The following is a 23,936-nucleotide window of genomic DNA, read 5'->3' on the forward strand; positions in this document are numbered from 1 at the left end:
TATACCAGGCTCTGTGGTAAGTATTTTTCAAACAATTTCATTTAATCTTTTAAAAAAATATTTTTATTGATTTCAGAGAGGAAGGAAAAGGGAGAGAAACATCAATGATGAGAGAGAATCATTGATTGGCTGCCTTCTGCACACCCCCTACTGGGGATCAAGTCTGCAACCCAGGAATGTGTCCTGACCAGGAATTGAACCATGATCTCCTGGTTCATAGGTCTATGCTCAACCACTGAGTTTTGCAGCTGGGCAATTTCATTTAATTTTTACAACCTTCCTCTGAAGTATCATCACCCACATTAGATAGATGAAGCAAAGAAGGCTCAGAGACTTGCTCAAGGTCACAAAGCTGGTATAAGTGGTGGGTGACACAGATTCAAACTCAGGTTTCCCCAAATCTAATCATGACGTTGTAATGCCTCTTTGTGTGATGTAATCTAAAACACACACACACAAACTGAGTAAAGCACACAAATCTTTCTGCAATAACTAGATCAAAGTATTGTAATCAATAACTAGATCAAAGTATTGACTATTTGCACCAACCCAGAAGACTCCCTCCTGCCCTCAATCAGCTTCCCCATAAGTAATCACTACTCTGCCTCTATCACCATAGATAGATAGTTTTTTTTCTTTTTTGGGGGGGGGCGAGGAGTTATGACCCAAAGATTCCATATACCACTCCTTCACCTTGCCATTTTAGCTGTAGTATTCAAAGCTGCTTTTAGCTCTAACTTTTCAAGCGCTCACTGTAGGGACTAACTGTTGGAAATGGCTTCATATTCAATGTCTTGTATTTTGAAATCAATACTTATCTATTTATTTATTATTTTTTAATCCTCACCCCAGGATATTTTTCCATTGATTTTTAGAGAGAGTGGAAGAGGAGGGAAAGGCAGAGAGAAATATCGATGGGAGAGAAACACATGGATTGGTTGTCTCCTGCAGGAGCCCTGAGCAGGCCTTGGGTGGGGGAGGAGCCTGCAACCCAGGTACTTGCCCTCAAGGGGAATCCAATGGGGACCCTTCAGTCTGCAGGCCCTCGATCTCTGCACTGAGCGGAACCCGCTAGGGCTCAATAATCTTTAAAAGGCTTTAAAAAGCCAAAGAAACTTCTGGATGAAGTAGGTCCAAAGGGTTGTTATCAAACAAACCTCTCTAAGAAAGACCAGACACAGGTTCCTTGACGGAAGTAATTTGGTGCATCTATTTCCAACCATGGCGTCTCATTGGGAAATGGATAACCACGAAAGGTCGTCTCGGCTGATGGAAGGAAAGACTAGCCGGGCAGAGCACGGAATAGTGATTGTTTCGCACCGTCTTTCTATGTTCAGGCAGCTTCCACAGCTGACTTGCTGTGTTATGTTGCAAGGGGGGGGGAGGGGGGAGGATAAAGGGGAAGAAGATGTAGGTGGAGGGCAGTGGGGGAAAGAGGACCTTCCAGGAAGCGTGAATGTGGTGACTTTCCGTGTCTGGCGGACTCGCTCCTAAAACCACGTTCCTTCTGGTCCGACCTGGCGGCGACAGAGGTAACCTCACAACCGCACCTCGGACTCTCCAGCTGTGGTCGGTGACTTCTCAGCAAGTCCGGATGACATCGCCTCCATTCTCCCCGCCACGCCCCTCCAGCCCCTCTCCCCCGCGCGTTTTCCACCTTCTTCTCATTTCCACGTGGTCCCCGGTGGCCTTTGGAAGCAGCCCACAGAGCAGAATTGAGCACAGGGAGAGAATAAGTGACAGGAGCAGCGATCGATGACGCCGGCCGTGAGACGTGCGTAAGGCGACCCAAGTTTGGGGAAACCGACAGGAACGCTCTGGCCATCAAAGCCGGAGGACAGGCCCAGAGTGGGCGCACGTGACAGAGCAGCACCTCGAGAGTGACATCACCCTGGGGGCGGAGCCGGCGATAGGGCCTTGTCTGCTGCAGAGTTCCTTCCCCTTTTCTCCGCTGAAAGCCGTCGACCCCGCTAGTCACAGCCCCCCTGGGGGGACGAGAAAGGCCCGGACCGCACAGCGCGGCGGAGCCTGGGATCCACCCCTGAGCGCGGGGGACGGCGCGGTCTTCCCTCTCCTCGTCGCTCCCCACCCCCAAGCGGTGCAGGGGGCGGGGGCGCGCGCTCCACCACGCACGCGCCCCCACGCACGCGCCTTCCCTCCGCGCTCGCGCCCCTCCCCGCCCGGCCCGGAGGGGGCGGGGCTGCGGGCGGCCTCCGAGGGTGCGACGCCCCCGGCGCGGCAGCGGCGCTAGCGAGCGGCCGGTCCGGCGCGGGTTGCTGGGAGCGCTGCTCCGGCGGGGCCGCTGGCACAGCCGCCTCGCGCGAGCCGTCGGCCCGGCGGGGGAAGCTGCGGGCTTTCCGAGCGCCGCGCCCGGGGCCGCCGGCGCTGCCCTCCCGCCGCCGCCGCCGCCGCCGCCCTCTGCGCCTCCTCCGGGCGGCCCCGCCCCCGTTCCCATCCCCCTCGCGCTCACCTCCCGGCTGTGCCGCGCGCACGGCGGAGCGAGGCGCCCGCCGCCGCCGCCTCCTCCGCTCTGAGGGGCGAGGACCTGCACCCGCGCGGCCGCTGACAGGAGGACCGCCGCGGGCTGCGCTCGCGGCCCGCGAGGCCCCGCCGCGCCTTCGGGAGGCGCAGACCCGCCGCGGGCGTCGGAGCGCAGCGAGGTGCTCTGGGAATCGCGGCGGCGCCGGCGGGCGGCGCGGTCCTGCCCGGAGACCCCGGTGACTGGGGCTGGACCCCGAGGTGCGGCGATTCCCTCCGAGCGGCAGGTAAGGGACCGGGCGGGGCGGGGAAGGAAAGGTGGCTTCAGTGACAGGGGCTTTCGCCTCCAGCGCCTCGCCTCCGGGGAGAGGGGCGGGGGCGAGCGGGGAGGCGGCGGCGCGAGCGGCGGAGTGCCGCCGGTGTCCGAGGCGAGGCGTGGGGAAGGCTGGCTCCGGAGGTGGCGCTCAGGGTGGCGTCTGGGGGCCCGGGGTCGGTCACTGGGGCGTCACCGAAGGTGTCGTGGAATCTGGTACTGAGAGAGCCTCTGGGTGGCGGGGACCCAGGGCGAGGATGCGAGGCCGATTGCTAGACGTGGCAGGGAATGTGGTGCAGAACGAGTTGCAAAATGTGCCCCCCCAATGCAGCATCGAAGTAGTTGTGAGATGTGCCAGGTAAGACAGAGGGTAGGTTGGCCGTGTGGCGCTGAAATGCATGGGAGAAGTGTTGTTGTTGATATTAATTATCCCCAGGAAAGGAGGCGTAGTGTAAGAAGGGATTAATAAGGCTCATGGCTAGATATTTTATCCCAGGAAATCGAGAGGCGCTATGATAGGCATTTTTTTTTTTTTTTTAGTTATAGAGATTGTCCTCACCTGAAAGAATTAGAAGCCAATTGTGTCTGGTTGTGAGATGGGAAAGGAAAAAACAGGGCTAAAATAATTCCAGGTTTTGACATCAGCCTGTAGAGCACTGATACAATTGTAACCTAGCCCAGGTGTCTTCTCTCCGAGGTGTGGAATGTTTAAAATGTTTTTCACCAAACGTAAACAATGATAATGAGCATGAAGAAGATGTGATGTTTTGGGTGTCTTTCACTCTCTGCTCCTCTCCTGGAAGAGAAGAAACAACAACACTATTCCCCCCCCCCCCCCCCCCCCCCCCCACCCCGCCACGTCTTGACCATAATTCTGAGTTGAAGATCACTTAGGCTAAGGGAAATTTTTTTCCTATGTCCCTCTGTCTTCATTTTTACACAGGTGAAAATATCTGGAATGAGGAAAACAAAACAATATGGTGAACAAAAGGGATACATTTTTTCAGGCATTTTGAGGGGTTGGAGCCTAAACCTATTGCAGTGTTTAATTACAGTGAATGACAGTAGTGATATATTTGTTCATGTTCCTGGTTGTGTGGTGGCAAAATAAGGAAAGTAAATTGTATGCAGTAATGTGGCATAAAAAGCAGCAACATGGATACTGCCAGTGAGTGCTTCTGCAGCATTTCCCAGGTAGATCATCTTAAGCACAAAAAATAAAATATTAAATCAATTCTCTCTGTCTCTGTTTCTGTCCCTAATTCATATGCTGCAAAAACACTCTGACTTCGGTTTAAGAAGAACATTTGTGTTTTGAAAGAATTGTTAGAACATAGCTTGAATTTCAGAGGTAACAAAAGACGAGCTTTTTAATATTATATATATATATACACACACACACAGTCAATGAGTGTCTATATACCATGAAACAAGCAGAAATGCCTGGATGTGTTCATTAGGATGTAGTTAATTACTGATGGATTTTAGTGTTTTATGTTATAATTCTTGCAGATAAACTGAATTACTTGCCCGAATGTTGTGCTCATATTAAGGACAGTAGTAATTTGCCAGATAATCTGAAAATTTATACTTGATTGGTTTTTTCCTGGATCCAAATTCAGCTACTGAGGAATCATTTGCTTCAAACACAAAACTGGATTTTCTTTGGGGATTAATTTTGGGTTTTGGTCCTTTTTGTAGATATATTCCTCACCTAGAGGCTATGTTGAGGCTAAAGCAAAGAGGAGAGGGCCAGAGGAGAATAAAGAGCAGTTCTGTTGGGTCTTCCTGTTTTGTTCTGACTATAAGCCATATGTACTGCCACCCCCTACTGTCTGTAGGAAGAGGTGTTGCAGAGTCCCATTCTTTTCTTGTTATCACTGCCCCCTTGTGAAAGGGAAGAAATTGATAGTTGCACTTGGGAGATACCACTCTCCTCAGATTGTTCTTGATAGAGTGCTTATGTAGATTTATTAATCACCTATTCACTTCAGAGGTGCAGGGCTTTAAATTTACTGTTAATCAGCCTTCAGATTTCATGTTGATTTTTAATAGTATCTAATTTTAGTGAATAATTCAAAATTCTAAAGATATTCTCAATATATTTGGGAAGATGGTGCAGTACTGTTGTTAGTAGTAGTACCATTAGTAATATCTCATCCTTACATAGCAGCTGTTATGTCCTGTGATACATATTTTAATTAGTTTCAACACCCAATGAGGTATATACTGTTATTTCCATTTTACAGTTGAGAAACTGAAATACAGAGATGTTAATTAGCTTGCCCAAGATTATTTAGCTAGCAAGTAGAAGAGCTGAGTTTCACTTCAGGAGCTCTGGCTCCAAACTCTGTGCTCTTCACCAGTATACTTTATTGCCCTCTCAATCAAATTAGTATTATCACACATCATTAAATTGTAGGTGCCCATCATAAAGCAAATATTATAGATGTGGATAAACTGAAGTAAGAAGTAAAATACGTAAATGTTAAGCCTATAAATACACCAAAAACTACAATATGAACATTTTTGTTTAGGAATTTATTTTTGTAATTTATTTCTGGGATTATGAGTAGAGGAGTATCAGTACTTTCTTTAAATATGTTTTTTATTGGTTTCAGAGAGAGGAAGGGAGAGGGAGAGAGATAGAAACATCAATGATGAGAGAGAATCATTGATCAGCTGCCTCCTGCACAACGCACATGGGATGGAGCCCACAACCCAGGCATGTGTCCTGACTGGGAATCGAACCATGACCTCCTGGGTCATAGGTCGATGATCAACCACTGAGCCACACCCGGTCTGGCGTATCAGTACTTTTTATGGTTAAGGGAATATTTGTGATGGAGATTGGCTTTGGGAGAAACGTTAGAAGCAGAAAGTTACCTTCAAGTAGTTTGATATGTATATGTGTATGTACATATATATGCGTGTATAGTATCTCTGAGCGTACACTAACACCAGTAAACCTTTACTGCTAATTTTCTCTAGGAAAATTAAAGAGAAATTATCTATTTTTCTACCCATTCACTTTATTTATTTATTTATTTATTTATTTATTTATTTATTTATATTTTAATCTTCACCCGAGAATATTTTTCCATTGCTTTTTGGAGAGAGTGGAAGAGAGAGGGAAAGACAGAGAGAAATATTGATGATGTGAGAGAAACACATTGATTTGTTGCCTCCTGCACAGGCCCTGATCAGGGCCTCGGCCAGGGAGGAGCTTGCAACTGAGGTACATGCCCTTGACGGGAATCGAACCTGGGACCCTTGGGTCCGCAGGCCGACGCTGTATCCATTGGGCCAAATTGGCTAGGGCTTATTTTTTAAAGTAATTAACAAAAATGAATTGGATGCATATGTTCATTTTACCTCTTCCATCAATAATTGTTTGTTCAATCCTGGCCAGGTAGCTGGGTTGGAGAAGTGTTCCATACACCAAAGGGTTGTAGATTCCTAACCAGGACACATACCTAGGTTTGGGATTCAATCCCCAGTTGGGGTGTGTACAGGAGGCAGCTAATCGATGTTTCTCTCTCTCTCTAAAAATCAGTAAAAAAAATATACTCAGGTGAGGATTAAAAAGAAAAACTAGCCCTGGCTGATATGGCTCAGTGGTAGAGCATCAATCGACCTGCATGCTGAAGAGTCATGGGTTCAATTTCTGGTCAAGGGCGCATATTGGTTTCAGGCTTGTTCCCCTCCCCCATTTGGGACTTGTGCAGGAGGCAACCAATCGATGTGTCTCTTTCACATTGATGTTTCATTGTCTCTCTCTCTCTCTCTCTCCTCCTTTCTCTCTCTCTTTCCCTCTCTCCCTTCCTCCCTCCCTCTCTCTCTCTAAAAATCAATGGAAAAAATATCCTCAGGTGAGGATTAACAGAAAAACAAAAACCTAAAATAATTTGTTTGCTCAGATTTTTCTCACACTTAAAACATTGTTTTATAGGTATTAACTATATATGAAATAATATTTTAAAATATGTAAAATATAAAGAATATCAGTGCAGCCAATACTCATATATCTTCCACCCAGTTTGAGAAATGGAATGTCACTTCCTACACTTGTAACAATTATTTTCTTCTCTTAGGCAAACTTTCTGCCATTCTGTGAACCACATATCCTATGTAATCAAACACTGCCTTCACTTTTATATACATTTGTTGATAAGGGAATTCAATATAACCTACAGATTATGATTACAACATTCAGGATGTATGCTTATATATTTAATAAATTGTCAGACTCAGATCATGCTCTGTATTATGTTGGTTGGTAGTTTATTTTAGCATACTTCACTTATAAAATCAGATTTGTTGTTTGCATCTTTATTATAAAGTTTTACTAACATTGTTAAACATTAGATTATTTCCCTCTTCCGTCCTTCCTTTTTTACTTTTTTCGTTCTTATTTTTCATAGATTCTTGACTGTCCTTAGCTTTCCCCCCTTTCCCCATAAATGTCTTTGCTCTTTTAGTATTTTCTGAATTGACTGTGTGTGCATTATTTTGAATGGAGAAGGAAGTAGTTCTAGAAGGAATATACTAAACTAGTAGTTCCAAAAGGGAAATATTAGGGTAGTTGATATTGATTAGATATAAGTTAGAACCACATGTGTGTAAAAGAAATGTGTCAAATTCTCTCATCATATTTCTTCCTCTTAGACTAGAATTAAAATTGAATCTTTGGGACATACTGATTTGGCATATTAGTTGAATTATATTGAATTGTATTTACACAGAATCACCAATGTTAGCTAGAATGTTTTTACTGATGGTACCCCCGATTTTATTTCAAGGAGCTAGAGTAAACTATTGCAGAATGCTGTTTACTTTTCTAGCACTAGTCTGGGCAAGGTAACAAATGCTATAAAGTAGTTTGGAAGCTAATTTAATTATTTGGACTCCCCCCCCCCCCCCCGAATGAATTGAAACTTAGCATTGTCATATCTGCAGAGTGCCTATGTCATCAAATTCTATGATTAAATATACTGTATAAATTGTTTAGTCTTTGTCATAATACCATGAAAACTGTCACTTGGTTTATTTCAGTAGCATCTTTTGTAGAAACTTGTTAAGGAGATGGAGAGTACATATCTTTGAAGTCTCTTTAAAAATCTGTGGAGAGAAATAGTTTAAAAGAAAAAGCTTAAAGACTTACCGCTATATTTTCCCACTCAGTGGTCTATTTTCTTTCTTTTAGAGTATATTTTATCTTTAGTGCTTAATATTCAAGGTAATACTGGATAAAGAATCAGAAATTGGTTTCTGGCCGAACCGGTTTGGCTGGGTGGATGGAGCATCGGCCTGCAGACTCGGGTCCCAGGTTCGATTCCGGTCGGGGGCATGTGCCTTGGTTTGCGGGCACATCCCCACTGGGGGGCGTGCAGGAGGCAGCTGATCGATCTCTCTCATCGATGTTTCTAGCTCTCTATCCCTCTCCCTTCTTCTCTGTAAGGAATCAATAAAATATATTTTTAAAAAAAAGAAAGAAAATTGATTTCTGAGTTTTAGAAGGCTAGAGCAGGTTGAGGATACAATAATGAAAAAAGTTTCTGGTAGGAATCTTTTTTATTCCAGAAAGTTCTAAGTAATTATGATACCATAATTATTTATGGAAACAAATTTCTTTTACTTGGTCAATTTATTTTATTTTAAAAATCTTTATTAATCGTTTGAAAGCTTTGGGGATGTTATAAATATCAGCTAGTTGCTTTTTCATGGGTCACACATTACAAAAATACGTTACATTCTGCTTTTGTTAGTTCTTGAATAGTTGAAGATAAATAACAGTTTAAGGTAAGTTTAAGAGGCAAACGAATTAAGTTGGTATTAGTCTTATCATGTCCTGTCTTTCCCCTTTCTTCTCCATAATATCAATCTCTGCCTTTATTCAGTGCATGGTATATCCTACCTTTCAAATTCCTTTAAAAAACCCCCACAAAAAACAACTTGAGCCCTGGGTGGTGTGGCTCCTTGGTGGAGTGTTGCCCCATGCACCAAAGATCTCTGGATGGATTCCTCCGTCAGGGCACATGCCTGGGCTCCTGCCTCCATCTCCAGTAGGGGGTGTGCAGGAGGCAGCTGATTGAAGTTTCTTACATGGATGCCCCCCCCTCCCTTCCCTCTCCCATCTCCCTTCCCCTCCCCCTTTCCCTCTCCCTCTTTCTCCCCCCTCCCTTTTAAAAAATATTTTTATTGAGGAAGGGAGAGGGCGAGAGAGATAGGAACATCAATGATGAGAGTCATTGACTGGCTGCCTCCTGCACACCCCCTACTGGGGATGGAGCCCACAACCTGGGCATGTGCCCTGAGGGAATCAAACTGTGACCTCCTGGTTCATAGGTCAATGCTCAACACTGAGCCACACCAGCCAGGCTCTCATCTCTTATTGTGGAGTTAGAGAACATTCTCTACAGATATATACATACTTACACACTCCATCCAAATTACTCAGAGTAACTGGACTATAACTAAAACGAACTCTAGAGTTAAACTAGATTAAAAAAAATATTTATTAGGGTGAAGGCAGGAAGGTTAGAAAGTTCTCTGTGTGAACTTTAGATGAAATATTTTCATTTTATATTACAGGCGTTAGCAAACTATAGCATATGGGCCAAATGCAGCCCAGCGTCTGTTTTGTATGGCCTGAAAGCAAAGAATAGTTTTTACATTTTTAAATGGTTGAAAAATATCAAAAGAATAATGCTTTGTGATATGTGAAAATTATAGGAAATTTAAATTTCAGTGGCCATAAAGAAAGTTTTATTGGAATATATCCATGCTTAGTCATTTACATATTGGCTATGGCTGTTCTCTGGGTACAACAGCAGAGGTGGGTAGTTATAATAGAGACCATGTGGCCCACAGAGCCTAAATATGTATTTACTGTTTAGCCCTTTATAGATAAAGTTTACCAGTGCTTGGTCTGTTATATAGTCTGTGCCCATTAAATGTTCATTAAATGTCATGAGTTGGAGACAGACCAACCATGTCCGTTGGAGGCCTCTGTAGGGCATAATTGCTTCTGTCTATTTACTGAGAAAAGATTGGCCACTTTGCCTTAGTAGTGATTTATCTGACAGAGCACTCCCGTTGTACCTCCATATGACACCCATACTATGTCTAACTCCGAAGCAGTTTCTGACGAAGTGTATTATTTGATTCTTCTTTTTAAAAATTTATCTTTATTGTTGAAATTATTACAGATGTCTCCCTCTTTCTTCCCCATATGTGGAATCTATTTGATTCTTCTATTCCTTTTTCTTAGAAGAGGTATCCTAAGCAGAGAGGTTTGGAGCCCAGCACATAAGAGAACATTTTTCTTTTTTTGCTCAGGGGTGGTCTCTTGTTCATATTTTGCATAAAAATCATTGTTATATGAAAGTAAAGACCCTTGATTTAATATATTAGTTTGTAATACAGACACATTGTATTTAAGGAATATGAGTTAAGCTAGATTAGTTATATTGGAAAAGTTGGATTTGACTACCTACTGTGTACAGTAGTTACTTTTACTACAGTAGTCTTTCAGTTGAAGGTGGACATTTCATATTATTTCTTAAATAAAACCTAAAATTTTAATTCAAAATTTTGTGTCCTAGCTACTCATTATACTTCTAGGAAAAATGTTGTTAAAAATAAATGTATTAAAGTTTATCACTTTCCTAAAGTTTCACTGGCCAATGTTGTTAAGTTTTACAGCTTTCTCTAGGCAACAAAAGTATGAAAAGGAAAACAGTGATTTATATACTCCTTTTAATAAATATCAGCAAGTATTACATACATAAAACTCACAAAGAAGAACATATAAGCAATAATAAGAGAAAACTTTTGTTATTTCAAGCAGATATATTTGGACCAGGTAGCTATGAGTATTTCCTTGTCTGTAACACCATGCTTGCATTACCATATCTGGTTATAGAAATTGACAATATGAAGAAATACAGCACCAGTTTTTATTGCCATGGAAACCCGTTTTTCCTTACCTATGTATTACAACTTAATAAGTAGATTAGTTATTAAACTTGGAAATGGGAGTGGGTAGATATTGTTATTTAATCATTTTAGGTATGGTGAATCTGCCTCAGATCTTAGTAAATTGCCTCTGCCTAAATGAAGGAAGTCTGTTCTTGTCCCTTGTTCCTAATCTTGTGTTGTAAGGTCCCACAGTTTCTAGCTGTAGCTGTCAAAATATAATAAGCCAAAGCTAATCAGCCTATGGAAGCTTGATGGGTATTTGTGGTGCTCTAGAATTCTATTTCTGTTCAAATTCCATGGAATCCTGTAGTGCTCCCTAGGATTGTGAATTAGGGTGAATGAAGGTAATTAGCTTTAGTAGACATGTGGGATGAAGACTTACTACAAACTCAGGTCCTACTTCAGCATCAGAGAATCTTAGCTCTTACCTTTTTAGGGTTTTAAAGAGGAAAAAATAGACTTTCTTTGAAAGTTGTTACTCAGACATTCCTATATTATAGGATGACAATACTATTGTTCAGTTGTAAAGAAGCTTTGAAATTCTGCAATCATGAAACACATTGTATAGTAGGTAGCACATAAATTTGTGAGTTTTTGTGTCATGAAAACAGGTTAGAATTACTGCTCTGTCACTAGGGGGCTTAAACCTATCTTGCAAGGTTTTGATGATGATGATGAAATGAAATAATGTCAGTGGAAATCTTTAGGACAATGTCTAGAACTTACTAAGTGGTAATTTTTATTAGGCTCTGGAAAGTGTCCTAGATTTCTCTTTTTTGATGTATGCTTCCCACAGCTCCTCCCCAGTATTTTTATTAGCATTGTTATCTTGTCTTACATTCCTTTTCAGCCTTGCAAGTCATTTAAAAAAACCGAGGTAATTTGGCTACTGATTTATTTTGTGTTTTGAAAATTTCTTTTATGAAGGATTTGATAAGAGCTGAGAGAAAGAGTTCTTGAAAAACCATAAAGTTTAAAATAAAAAGTCTTAGGAGAGAGATGCTGTTGGGCATACTCCTAGTATACATTTCTTTTTTGGACTGTTTGTCTTTAAGCAGCATAAACTTGACAAAAAATTAATTTTTAATGTCCTCTATAATGTAGCAAATCACAGCTTGAGACAAAGAGCTTTTTGACAATTTTTTTTCAACTCAATCATGTAAACATTTTCAACATTTATAAACATCTTTCACTTTTGTGAATAACTGGAACTTTCTGTGTATGATAACTTTATCCTCCCATCCCCACCCCATGCTCCATGTAATTTTTCTTTTTAAAAAACTTGTATGTGGCAATCAGTCAAGGTGGTTGGTTTTTTTTTTTTTTTTTTGTGATTTACTTAATAAAAAGGATTTGTCTATTTACAGTGTAAAATAATAGAAGAAGTTTGCCTGTCCTTTTTTAGTATAATAAGCTAACTATTCAAAATCTCATTTTTCCCAAGCTTCAATTATTTCTGTAACATTTTGTTCATTTCTGCTCATCTGTGTATCATTATACAATTAGTCGTTGAATATGTTTCTTTAAATGGACTTGACTCACTATCTCTTAGTTGTCCTAATATCTATGTTTGTGCTAGTTCTAAAATAAAAACTAGTTCATCCTAAAGGCATCTTGCTTAATGCACTGGGGAAAGACCACTTACATGCAACTTTGGCTCCAGAGGCCATTCGTGCACCAGTGGGGTCCCTTGGCCTGGCCTGCGGGATCTGGCCGAAACTGTCTTTCTGACACCCCCCGAGGAGTCCGGGATTGTGAGAGGGCGCAGGCCAGGCAGAGGGACCCCACCAGTGCATGATCAGGGCCAGGGAGGGATGCAGGAGGTTGGCCAGTTGAGGAGGGACCGAGGGAGGGCTCCAGGGTGTGTCCGGCCCGTCTCCCTCAGTCCCGATTGGCCAGACCCCAGCAGCAAGCTAATCTACCAGTTGGAACGTCTGCCTGATGGTCAGTGCACCTCATAGGAGCAGTTGAGCGGCCTTAGCATATCATTAGCATATTATGCTTTTATTATATAGGATTTGTATTTTGTATATAGGATTGGTTGAACTGGCTGCCCAGTCGACCAGACACTTAGCATATTACACTTTTATTATATAGGATTTGTATTTTTTTTTACTTGAGTTCTGGCTAGGAAAGAATTCAGTGCAAAGACTCAAACTATAAGAGAATGTTTATTTAGAAAGTCATAGAGGTAGAAGAAGTGAGCTGTAGAAGAAATAGACTCAGGGAACAAGTTACAGAGGCAGAAGGGCCCTTGGCGCTTAGAAGAGAGAGAGGCAAGAAAGACACACCTGATGGGAAGAGAGTGGGGAAAGGTGTGGGAATGCCCCATAAGAGAGAGCCACAAGGATTTTGTGTTTTTATTTTTATTTTATTTATTTGTTAAGATATTTTTTTATTGATTTCAGAGAGGAAGGGAGAGGGAGAGAGAGACAGAAATAAGAATCATTGATTGGTTGCCTCCTGCATACCCCACACTGGGGATCCTGCCCACAACTTGGGCATGTGCCTTGACCTGCAATCGAACTGTGACTTCCTGGGTCATAGGTCAACGCTTAACTACTGAGCCATGCTGGTCAGGCGGATTTTGTGTTTTTAAATAAATGAACTTTATAATGATTATCTTCTTGCTTTAGACAATTTAATTCTCTTTTTGTCTTTGGCTGAAAATGGCTAAAGATAGCCATTTATTGTCAACAAATGTCAATTGTTTTTACTTTTATCTGGTGTTTTCTCCTGTTATCCCTTATCCCCTATTTTACCTTTTAAAAAATTTTCAAAAGTAATACTCTGCTTGCAACCACTAGAATAAACAAAATGGGTAAATAAAGAAAAAGTTAATTATTTTTCTCTTCCCTCAGGGCTTCCCTTCTCCACTTTTACTCCAACATTAACCAATACTGTGTATTTTTCAACATCTTTCTCTTTGCTCAAAAACATATAAGCATACAGGTTGTGGCAAAAGTTTTACAATTGTTCCTATGGAAAAAATACTATCTATCTATATAAAAGCCTAAGCGACCATTACGATGGAACTACCGGAACAACCGGTCGCTATGACGTGCAGTGAGCGAGCAGGCAGGCAGGTGGGCGATTCGGAGCCGGTTCCAGATTGTGAGAGGGTGCAGGCTGGGCTGAGGGATACCCCTGCCCCCCATGCCTGAATTACGTGCATCGGGCCTCTAGTATTGAATAAATGAGTATCTCACGCCCTCGCGTGCAATGTCGTCACAAGATGGCCGCCACAAGATGGCCACACACACAGCAGAGGCAGGGCCTGGCGGCTGCTCTGCACAGTGAGTCCGGGGAGGTCCTGTGGCTCCGGCTCCACGTGGCGCAAAGGAGGCCGGTCCCGGCATCTCCACTACCTCGCGCGGAGGAGGCGGGTCCTGGCGGAGGAGGCGGGTTGCTGCAGGGGAGGGCAGTTGGGGGTGATCAGGCCGGCAGGGGAGCAGTTAGGCCTCAATCAGGCCGGCAGGGGAGTGGTTAGGGGGCAATCAGGCTGGCAGGCAGAAGCGGTTAGGAGCCAGCGGTCCTGGATTGTGAGAGGGATGTCTGACTGCCAGTTTAGGCCCAATCCCGCAGGGGACATTTGGCAATTGGACATCCCCCGAGGGGTCCCAGATTGGAGAAGGTGCAAGCTGGGCTGAGGGACATCCCCCCCTCCAAGAATTTTGTGCACCAGGCCTCTAGTAAAAGAATAAACTCTGTGTTTCGTGTACTCACAACTGTAAAACTACTTTTACCCCACTATGTTTACACTCACATACACAGGCTTTTTGTAACTTGCTTTATTAATTTAAGAAAACATGGCTGCTCTGCCCAGGTGGCTCAGTTGGTTGGAGTGTTGTCCCCTGCACCAGGAAGGTGGTGGGTTTATTCCTGGTCAGGGCACATACCTAGGTTGTGGCTTTGGTCCCCCATAGGGGTAATAGTTCTCTCTATTATCAATGTTTCTCTGTCATATCGATATTTATCTCTCCCTCTTCCTTTCTCTCTAAAAATCAGTGAAAAACATCCTCGGGTGAGGATTAAAAGAAAAAATAAAGGGAAAGAATATATCATGGCAATCTCTCCAGTTTAGTAAGTGAAACTCTAATTTTACAAAGCCGAGTAACATTCCATAGCATACTACACCATAATTTAGTCTGTTTTTCTTTAACTGATGGATGTTAAGATTTTCTTTTTTTTTGCTATTATAAATGTTAGTCAATTCTTTTTTTTTTTTTTTTTTTTTTATAATAATTTTTATTTCTTAAAGTATTACAAAGAGTGTTACATATGTCTCCTTTTTCCCCCCCATGACATTCCCTCGGCCCCTACCCCCCGCCCCCCCCGTCCCGTGTCTTGTGTCCATTGGTTAATCTTATATGCATGCATATAGGTCCTTCAGTTGGTCTCTTAATCCCCCCCCCAACCCTTCCCAGGCTCCCCATTGTAGTTTAACATTCTGTTCAATGTTGCTCTGCTTCTGTATCTACACCTGTTCATCAGTCCATACTGGTCCCCTTTATTTGTCCCAGCCTCACTGGAGCAGTCTCAACCTCACCAGGGCCGTCTGAGCCTCACCAGGGCCGTTTCAACCTCACCGGGGTCGTCCCTACCTCACGGGGGCCGTTTCAACCTGACCGGGGTTGTCCCTACCACGCCGGGGCCGTTTCGACCTGACTGGGGTCGTCCCTACCTCACGGGGGCCGTTTCAACCTCACCGGGGTTGTCCCTACCACACCGGGGCTGTTACAACCTGACTGGAGTTGTCCCTACCACACCGGGGCCGTTTCAACCTGACCGGGATCGTCCCTACCTCACGGGGGCCGTTTCAACCTGACTGGGGTTGTCCCTACCACGCCGGGGCCGTTTCGACCTGACTGGGGTCGTCCCTACCTCACGGGGGCCGTTTCAACCTCACCGGGGTCGTCCCTACCACACCGGGGCCGTTTCGACCTGACTGGGGTCGTCCCTACCTCACGGGGGCCGTTTCAACCTCACCGGGGTTGTCCCTACCACGCCGGGGCCGTTTCGACCTGACTGGGGTCGTCCCTACCTCACGGGGGCTGTTTCAACCTCACCGGGGTCGTCCCTACCACGCCGGGGCCGTTTCGACCTGACTGGGGTCGTCCCTACCTCACGGGGGCTGTTTCAACCTCACCGGGGTTGTCCCTACCACACCGGGGCTGTTTCAACCTGACTGGGGTTGTCCCTACCACACCGGGGCCGTTTCAACCTGACCGGGGTTGTCCCTACCACGCCGGGGCCGTTTCGACCTGACTGGGGTCGTCCCTACCTCACGGGGGCTGTTTCAACCTCACCGGGGTCGTCCCTACCTCACGGGGGCCGTTTCAACCTGACTGGGGTTGTCCCTACCACGCCGGGGCCGTTTCGACCTGACTGGGGTCGTCCCTACCTCACGGGGGCTGTTTCAACCTCACCGGGGTCGTCCCTACCACACCGGGGCCGTTTCGACCTGACTGGGGTCGTCCCTACCTCACGGGGGCCGTTTCAACATCACCGGGGTTGTCCCTACCACACCGGGGCTGTTTCGACCTGACTGGGGTCGTCCCTACCTCACGGGGGCCGTTTCATCCTGGCCGGGGTTGTCCCTACCACGCCGGGGCCGTTTCGACCTGACTGGGGTCGTCCCTACCTCACGGGGGCCGTTTCAACCTCACCGGGGTTGTCCCTACCACACCGGGGCTGTTTCAACCTGACCGGAGTTGTCCCTACCACACCGGGGCCATTTCAACCTGACTGGGGTTGTCCCTACCTCACGGGGGCCGTTTCAACCTGACTGGGGTTGTCCCTACCACGCCGGGGCCGTTTCGACCTGACTGGGGTCGTCCCTACCTCACGGGGGCTGTTTCAACCTCACCGGGGTCGTCCCTACCACACCGGGGCCGTTTCGACCTGACTGGGGTCGTCCCTACCTCACGGGGGCCGTTTCAACCTCACCGGGGTCGTCCCTACCACACCGGGGCCGTTTCGACCTGACTGGGGTCGTCCCTACCTCACGGGGGCTGTTTCAACCTCACCGGGGTCGTCCCTACCACACCGGGGCCGTTTCGACCTGACTGGGGTCGTCCCTACCTCACGGGGGCTGTTTCAACCTCACCGGGGTCGTCCCTACCACACCGGGGCCGTTTCGACCTGACTGGGGTCGTCCCTACCTCACGGGGGCTGTTTCAACCTCACCGGGGTTGTCCCTACCACACCGGGGCTGTTTCAACCTGACCGGGGTTGTCCCTACCACGCCGGGGCCGTTTCGACCTGACTGGGGTCGTCCCTACCTCACGGGGGCTGTTTCAACCTCACCGGGGTCGTCCCTACCTCACGGGGGCCGTTTCAACCTGACTGGGGTTGTCCCTACCACGCCGGGGCCGTTTCGACCTGACTGGGGTCGTCCCTACCTCACGGGGGCTGTTTCAACCTCACCGGGGTTGTCCCTACCACACCGGGGCTGTTTCAACCTGACCGGGGTTGTCCCTACCACGCCGGGGCCGTTTCGACCTGACTGGGGTCGTCCCTACCTCACGGGGGCTGTTTCAACCTCACCGGGGTCGTCCCTACCTCACGGGGGCCGTTTCAACCTGACTGGGGTTGTCCCTACCACGCCGGGGCCGTTTCGACCTGACTGGGGTCGTCCCTACCTCACGGGGGCTGTTTCAACCTCACCGGGGTCGTCCCTACCACACCGGGGCCGTTTCGACCTGACTGGGGTCGTCCCTACCTCACGGGGGCTGTTTCAACCTCACCGGGGTCGTCCCTACCACACCGGGGCCGTTTCGACCTGACTGGGGTCGTCCCTACCTCACGGGGGCTGTTTCAACCTCACCGGGGTCGTCCCTACCACACCGGGGCCGTTTCGACCTGACTGGGGTCGTCCCTACCTCACGGGGGCTGTTTCAACTTCACCGGGGTCGTCCCTACCACACCGGGGCCGTTTCGACCTGACTGGGGTCGTCCCTACCTCACGGGGGCTGTTTCAACCTCACCGGGGTTGTCCCTACCACACCGGGGCTGTTACAACCTGACTGGAGTTGTCCCTACCACACCGGGGCCGTTTCAACCTGACCGGGATCGTCCCTACCTCACGGGGGCCGTTTCAACCTGACTGGGGTTGTCCCTACCACGCCGGGGCCGTTTCGACCTGACTGGGGTCGTCCCTACCTCACGGGGGCCGTTTCAACCTCACCGGGGTCGTCCCTACCACACCGGGGCCGTTTCGACCTGACTGGGGTCGTCCCTACCTCACGGGGGCCGTTTCAACCTCACCGGGGTTGTCCCTACCACGCCGGGGCCGTTTCGACCTGACTGGGGTCGTCCCTACCTCACGGGGGCTGTTTCAACCTCACCGGGGTCGTCCCTACCACGCCGGGGCCGTTTCGACCTGACTGGGGTCGTCCCTACCTCACGGGGGCTGTTTCAACCTCACCGGGGTTGTCCCTACCACACCGGGGCTGTTTCAACCTGACTGGGGTTGTCCCTACCACACCGGGGCCGTTTCAACCTGACCGGGGTTGTCCCTACCACGCCGGGGCCGTTTCGACCTGACTGGGGTCGTCCCTACCTCACGGGGGCTGTTTCAACCTCACCGGGGTCGTCCCTACCTCACGGGGGCCGTTTCAACCTGACTGGGGTTGTCCCTACCACGCCGGGGCCGTTTCGACCTGACTGGGGTCGTCCCTACCTCACGGGGGCTGTTTCAACCTCACCGGGGTCGTCCCTACCACACCGGGGCCGTTTCGACCTGACTGGGGTCGTCCCTACCTCACGGGGGCCGTTTCAACATCACCGGGGTTGTCCCTACCACACCGGGGCTGTTTCGACCTGACTGGGGTCGTCCCTACCTCACGGGGGCCGTTTCATCCTGGCCGGGGTTGTCCCTACCACGCCGGGGCCGTTTCGACCTGACTGGGGTCGTCCCTACCTCACGGGGGCCGTTTCAACCTCACCGGGGTTGTCCCTACCACACCGGGGCTGTTTCAACCTGACCGGAGTTGTCCCTACCACACCGGGGCCATTTCAACCTGACTGGGGTTGTCCCTACCTCACGGGGGCCGTTTCAACCTGACTGGGGTTGTCCCTACCACGCCGGGGCCGTTTCGACCTGACTGGGGTCGTCCCTACCTCACGGGGGCTGTTTCAACCTCACCGGGGTCGTCCCTACCACACCGGGGCCGTTTCGACCTGACTGGGGTCGTCCCTACCTCACGGGGGCCGTTTCAACCTCACCGGGGTCGTCCCTACCACACCGGGGCCGTTTCGACCTGACTGGGGTCGTCCCTACCTCACGGGGGCTGTTTCAACCTCACCGGGGTCGTCCCTACCACACCGGGGCCGTTTCGACCTGACTGGGGTCGTCCCTACCTCACGGGGGCTGTTTCAACCTCACCGGGGTCGTCCCTACCACACCGGGGCCGTTTCGACCTGACTGGGGTCGTCCCTACCTCACGGGGGCTGTTTCAACCTCACCGGGGTTGTCCCTACCACACCGGGGCTGTTTCAACCTGACCGGGGTTGTCCCTACCACGCCGGGGCCGTTTCGACCTGACTGGGGTCGTCCCTACCTCACGGGGGCTGTTTCAACCTCACCGGGGTCGTCCCTACCTCACGGGGGCCGTTTCAACCTGACTGGGGTTGTCCCTACCACGCCGGGGCCGTTTCGACCTGACTGGGGTCGTCCCTACCTCACGGGGGCTGTTTCAACCTCACCGGGGTTGTCCCTACCACACCGGGGCTGTTTCAACCTGACCGGGGTTGTCCCTACCACGCCGGGGCCGTTTCGACCTGACTGGGGTCGTCCCTACCTCACGGGGGCTGTTTCAACCTCACCGGGGTCGTCCCTACCTCACGGGGGCCGTTTCAACCTGACTGGGGTTGTCCCTACCACGCCGGGGCCGTTTCGACCTGACTGGGGTCGTCCCTACCTCACGGGGGCTGTTTCAACCTCACCGGGGTCGTCCCTACCACACCGGGGCCGTTTCGACCTGACTGGGGTCGTCCCTACCTCACGGGGGCTGTTTCAACCTCACCGGGGTCGTCCCTACCACACCGGGGCCGTTTCGACCTGACTGGGGTCGTCCCTACCTCACGGGGGCTGTTTCAACCTCACCGGGGTCGTCCCTACCACACCGGGGCCGTTTCGACCTGACTGGGGTCGTCCCTACCTCACGGGGGCTGTTTCAACTTCACCGGGGTCGTCCCTACCACACCGGGGCCGTTTCGACCTGACTGGGGTCGTCCCTACCTCACGGGGGCTGTTTCAACCTCACCGGGGTTGTCCCTACCACACCGGGGCCGTTTCAACCTGACCGGGGTTGTCCCTACCACGCCGGGGCCGTTTCGACCTGACTGGGGTCGTCCCTACCTCACGGGGGCTGTTTCAACCTCACCGGGGTCGTCCCTACCTCACGGGGGCCGTTTCAACCTGACTGGGGTTGTCCCTACCACGCCGGGGCCGTTTCGACCTGACTGGGGTCGTCCCTACCTCACGGGGGCCGTTTCAACCTGACTGGGGTCGTCCCTACCTCACGGGGGCTGTTTCGACCTGACTGGGGTCGTCCCTACCTCACGGGGGCTGTTTCAACCTCACCGGGGTCGTCCCTACCACACCGGGGCCGTATCGACCTGACTGGGGTCGTCCCTACCTCACGGGGGCTGTTTCAACCTCACCGGGGTTGTCCCTACCACACCGGGGCCGTTTCAACCTGACCGGGGTTGTCCCTACCACGCCGGGGCCGTTTCGACCTGACTGGGGTCGTCCCTACCTCACGGGGGCTGTTTCAACCTCACCGGGGTCGTCCCTACCTCACGGGGGCCGTTTCAACCTGACTGGGGTTGTCCCTACCACGCCGGGGCCGTTTCGACCTGACTGGGGTCGTCCCTACCTCACGGGGGCCGTTTCAACCTCACCGGGGTTGTCCCTACCACACCGGGGCTGTTTCGACCTGACTGGGGTCGTCCCTACCTCACGGGGGCTGTTTCAACCTCACCGGGGCCATCCCAGCCTTACCGGGGAAACAGGAAGTTTGGCCTTCTGTCCCCTGCCGGCGGCTCCCCACTAGACAAAATCTCCAGGCGTTCCTGGTGGTTGCACATCCAGCGCTCCTGCCCTCCACCAAGTGCACAGACTGCTTGTCTGCTGTCCCGCAGCGCCCCACCAGAGACTGGGACCAGTGGGCATGTTTGTGCGCTTGCTGGTACAGCAGTTCCACAGTGCCGGCCGAGTCAAGCCCAGCCCTGGCCGGCCCCGGACCCGACTCTGCCCCCCGATTGCGTCCCTCCCAGATGCAAGGAGCTGAAATCTGCAGCCTGCTGGGATGGGCTCTGTACTTGGTGCTTCAGCACATCCTACTCAGTCTCTATGCGCTTCTTTCTATGCGAGGAGTTGAAATCTGCAGTTTGTTGGGTTGGGCTCTGTACTTGGTGTCACATCCTACTCAGTCTCAATGTTCTTTCTCTCCTTCCAGTTGTAGAGCTTCCACTGGGCCAAGTTTCCCATGGTTCTGTATGATAGGTGTTTGTCTGATATTTGGTAGTTTCGATGTTGTTGTGTGAGGTAGCACGCACAGGTCTCTTCCTTATGCCGCCATCCTGGTTCTCCTGGGTCTGCTTCTTGAGTGTGTCTCTCATGGCTGCGAGCAGTTGAAGTCTGCAATTTGTTGGGATAGGCTGCAAAAGCGCAGGTGGGTCTTTTTGTGCACCTGGCACAGCTTGGATGGGGATGTAAATTGATTAGGGCTGAGTCTCAGGGAGTCGCCATGGCGGAGCAAATAGCACTGGCTGAGTCTCCGCGGCCCCTTGACTCTCTGCCAGGGCTTTGTGTCCCCCAGTGCCGGCGAGCAGCTGTGCAACAGAGTCTCCCTCGCTTTCTGATGGCTGCAAGGCCGTGCTGCCTCTCCCCGTAGGGTCTGGTGCTTCATGATCCCGCCTGAACCAGCTCAGTGGATTTGAAAGTTTGCAGAAGAAGGCGCTTCTACTTGTGGGTCTGGCACACCCCAGATGGGAGTGTAAATTGCGTAGGGCGGGATCACAGGGAGTCGCCGGGGTGGAGACTCAGTGGCCCCTTGCCTATCCAGGACACCAGGGCTTTGCGTCCCCCAGTGCCGGCGAGCAGCCGAGCGCCAGAGCCTCCCTCGCTTCCTGACCGCTGGAAGGCCGTGCCGTCTCTCGCCTTGGGGCCTGGGGCCTCAGAGACCCGCCCGAACCAGCTCAGTGGATTTGAGAGTTTGTAAAAGCACAGTCATTCCCTCTTGTGCCTCTGGCACAGCCCTGAGGGTAGGGCGGGGTCACAGGGAGTCACCAGCGTGGAGGAAATAGCGATGGCGGCGTCTCCGCGCCCCTCGCCTCTCCGGGACACCAGGACTTCTTGTCCCTCGGTGCCGGCGAGCAGCCGCGTATCAGAGCTTCCCTCGCTCTCCGACCACTGCAAGGCCGTGGCCGCCTCTCCCTGTGGGATCTGGGGCCTCAGAGACCCGCCCCGAGCAAGCCCAGAGGATTCGAGGGTTCGTAAAAAACCGAGAATCCATTTGCAGCCCGCGTGGCGTGTGACTGCGTACCTCTGGTTTTGGTGCCTCCGTAGCTCCCACTCAGTCTCACTGCGCTTCTTTCTTTTCCTCCAGTTGTAGATCTCCCACTGGGCCAACTTCCCCATGGTTCTGAGTGGCGGTTGTTTACTTCATAGTTGATAGTTTCAATGATGCTGTGAGAGAGCAGCACACACAGGTCCGCTCCCTACGCCGCCATCTTGGTTCTCCAAATGTTAGTCAATTCTTACTCATGACTAGAAAAGCAAACATTCTAAATAAAATATTAGCAAAATAAATCCAGCAGTGTATTTAAAAGACAGTACCTCATGATCAAGTAGTTTATTCTAGGAAGGCAAAGGCAGTTAAATATTAACATTTGTTATATTAATATATTACAAGATAAAAACAATATGATTGTCTCTCTTTTAGAGTGAGTTGGGGGACTTGGGGATAACTGGCCTTTGGTTGCCAAAGCCTGGTACCTTGACAGTATGGAAATAAACATACTTCTAGAGACAGAAATGGATGATACAGGTGAGCCTGTTCAGGTTAGGGCTGGCACATTTTAAGATCTTCTATTTGATTACTTTGGGCGTAATGAGCACCTTGTTGGCCTCTGTACTGGTGCTCATTGCCTTTGAAACACTGGCCTAAATCTTTTTGAGGCTTTTCTTATGCTTGTTTGCAAAATATGCATTACTTAGGACCTAAGTTTCTTGAAGCCATTTCCAAGACTGGTTGTATGTGATATTGTTCTTGGATTTGGCTATATTTATACTGCCAGCTACAACTCTAGGAGTGGTGAAGACTGGAAAAAAGAGACCAGTGACTATCTTAATAGAGGCCAGAAAAGCATTTTATAAAATTTTGTAGTAACTTCCTCAGAGTATATGTGGTATCATTTCTGAATCCTTGGATATTTTGTTCTTGAGTTATAATCCTTTTTTTCCTATATAGTATATACACCTTATACCACTGTCATCAAGCTTCTTGTGCAATAGATAAGTCTGATGCCGGTCTGTTCTGCTTTCTTTATAAGTAACTGGTTCTTTGTCTCCTACATAGTTGTGCCACTCTTATGACCCCCCGAGATTATCAATCTAATCTCATTATGCACTTTATCACTTTCATATCATGAGAGACCCAGTACTGTCAGTTCATCTCTCATTTCTTGAACTCTTCTTGTCTGTACAATATTTGATTTTCCCCTTTCTGGTCCCAGTTTTTCCTTTTTTGGTGTTATTCTTTAATGTTTAGTAATAGTAAAATCATTTTGTTCATTCTAAGTTAATATTCTTAGGGACAAATTGTGCTTTTTCAAAAAGTGGTTTAAAATATTTTTTCTATTTTAGGGAAATTTAAAAAATTATTATTTTTTAGATTTGTTCTGTTCCTTGCTTTCATTTTCTTCAGGGATTCTCATAATCCGTATGTTCAAATTCTTTGCCTGTCTTCAGTATTTATCACTTTCAAATCCTTTTTATCTTTTGAGTTATGAAATTTTCCTCCTTTTTACCTTCTATTTAAAAAAAAAAAGATTTTTATTGATTTCAGAAAGGAAGGGAGAGAGAGAGAGAGAGAGAGAGAGAGAAGCATCAGTGATGAGGGAGAATCATGATCGGCTGCCTCCTCCCACT

At 48.7% G+C, this 23,936-nt stretch overlaps 1 protein-coding gene across 9 annotated transcripts in view; it reads left to right on the top strand.

Annotated features, from left to right (window-relative positions):
• The first annotated feature begins 2,673 nt into the window (after nucleotides 1-2,673).
• Nucleotides 2,674-23,936, top strand: part of TANC2 (tetratricopeptide repeat, ankyrin repeat and coiled-coil containing 2) — a 265,295-nt gene continuing 244,032 nt past the window's right edge. For all 9 annotated transcript variants that reach the window (XM_070395132.1, XM_070395133.1, XM_070395134.1 and 6 more), the window contains exon 1: nucleotides 2,674-2,765. The gene's annotated coding sequence lies outside the window, so the exon portion shown is untranslated. The remainder of the gene's footprint in view (nucleotides 2,766-23,936) is intronic.

Source organism: Myotis yumanensis, unplaced genomic scaffold, assembly GCF_028538775.1.
Source record: "Myotis yumanensis isolate MYYU_CA2020_CCGP unplaced genomic scaffold, mMyoYum1.0.hap1 SCAF_16, whole genome shotgun sequence".
Taxonomy (NCBI): Eukaryota; Metazoa; Chordata; class Mammalia; order Chiroptera; family Vespertilionidae; genus Myotis; species Myotis yumanensis.